The sequence below is a fragment of the Mizuhopecten yessoensis genome, unplaced genomic scaffold (genome assembly GCF_002113885.1).
Source record: "Mizuhopecten yessoensis strain PY_sf001 unplaced genomic scaffold, ASM211388v2 scaffold8765, whole genome shotgun sequence".
Lineage (NCBI taxonomy): Eukaryota > Metazoa > Mollusca > Bivalvia > Pectinida > Pectinidae > Mizuhopecten > Mizuhopecten yessoensis.
In genome coordinates, this window is record NW_018407710.1 from 89,147 (window position 1) to 91,596 (window position 2,450).

Consider the following 2,450-nt stretch of genomic DNA (forward strand, 5'->3'; position numbering starts at 1 on the left):
TACTATTTCAGTAAAGGCTAAGTTTGTTTTTAACACACAGGAATTGAAAACAAACTTAACCATTAGTATTGATACCAAACTGATTAATCTTATTGGATCGAGATTTCACATAGAGGACAAAAACAAACTGGTGTTTGGAACGTTTTACAGACCTCCAAACTCTGATACAAATGATTGGAACAAAATTGAACATTCCATTGACGATATCGTTATAACGGGAGACTTTAACTCAAATGTCCTCCGCCAGGGTCCTCATCTAACAAGGTTAATGAATATTAATTAGCTGTATGATATGTCACAGCTCATCAACGAATACACATTTTATACTGAAACAAACTCTAGTCTATTAGATATAGTATTAGTAAGCAGTGATTCTATTGTTTCTCGTACGTGTGTAGGCGAACATTTTTTAGAACAGAATACGCGTTATCATTGCCCTGTTTACGGCCTACTTAGTCTAAAAAACAGCGTGTTAATTGTAACAAACGAAACATATGGTTGTTCAAATATGGCGACTATGATTCGTACCGCATAAAACTTACAGATGTTCATTGGAACGATCTTGTAATACCGGATGATCCTAATGAAACTTGTAAGAACTTGACTGAAAAAACTCATGACCGTTGCTCGAGAATGTATACCTATTAAGTCTGCAACAATTAGACCCTGCGATCCGCCATGGATGTGTAATAAAATTCGTAGACCGATTCGTAAACGAAAAATAACTCATAAAATTGCTCGATCTTCAAAGTCCCCTATTGACTGGCTTAATTTCAGACGGTTACGTAACAGATGTGCTAATACTTGTAGTATTGCTAAAAAGAAATATCACAACAAACTAACCTCTAGCTTACGTGACACGAATAATCTAAATAACAAATCTTGGTGGAATACTATAAAATTGTTTATTGGCAATCCCGGTAAATCAAACTCAATTCCAACCCTACTACATGCTGGTTCCCAATACGAAACAGCGGGTGAAAAAGCCAAACTGTTTAATTATTATTGTTCTTCCCAGTCTACTGTAGACGACTCACGCTCTCATCTCCCTGCTAACCAAACTCCAGTTCATAAATTAGACAATACCATTATTACAGTTGATGATGTTTGCGATGCTTTATTATCTATCGATACCTCGAAAGCTACTGGTCCAGACCTAATTAATCCACGCCTATTAAAAGAGGGCGCACATGAGTTATCCTTGCCTTTATGCACCCTTTTTAACTTATCTATACGAACTGGCATATTTCATGACTCTTGGAAAAAAGTTAATGTTATTCCTGTACATAAAAAGAACGAAAAGAACGACGTGAAAAATGATCGCCCTATTTCTCTTTTAATTATTATTGGAAAGGTAAAGGAGAGGTGTATGTTCAAGTATATTCACATTTTTTTTACATGAGTATAATTTAGTTACCAAATGCCAGTCTGGATTTCGCCCCGGTGATTCCACAGTAAATCAATTATTGGCTATTACAAATGATTTGGGAAGGGCAGTTGATTCGGGAAAAGAAGTAGGAGCTGTGTTTTGTGATATAAGCAAGGCATTTGACCGAGTGTGGCACAAAGGTCTTATATACAAACCTATTAATATTGGATTAGGCGGTAAAGTGATTCAATGGTTCAAAAACTATTTAACAAACAGAAAACAAAAAGTTATTATCAACGGGATGGAATCATACTTGGCAGATATCAAGGCTGGTGTTCCTCAAGGTTCGATATTAGGGCCTCTTATGTTTTTAATTTATATAAATGATATTGTTATTGATATTGCCTCTGTAATCAAGCTTTTCGCTGACGACACCTCAATTTATATCATAGGTGATACGCCCTTTTTGGCAGCTGAACAACTAAATAATGACTTAGAAAAAATCAATATTAGGGCTAAACTTTGGCTAGTGGCCATGGATTACAATCCACAAAAAACTAAGAGTATTATTATATCAAGGAAAAGAGTCCCTCCCAATCACCCTTTCCTATATCTTAACAATGCCCCAATACAAATTGTGAACTGCCACAAACACTTAGGTGTTACACTGTTTGAGGATTGTAGTTAGTCTATGCATGTTGATGACATTATCAACAAGGTGACGACTAAACCAAACCTTTTACGGAAAATACGTTTTACCCTTAATAGAAAAAGTTTACAAATATTATAATTTACTTTTATTAGACCTGTTTTGGAATATGCTGACGTCGTATGGGACAATCTAACCATTGAATATGTAAATAAGCTTGAGACAATTAACCAGGAGGCAGCGAGAATAGTATGTGGTGCTACAAAACTTACAAACCTAAATAAGTTGTATATAGAAACCGGAAGGGAAAAACTTAAGTGAAAGAAAAAAAACACATAAGTTGACACATTTTTTAAAAATGTTTCATCGTCTCACTCCTGATAATCTTTCCAAGCTTGTACCTCCTAGAATGTCTGAAATACATAACTACAG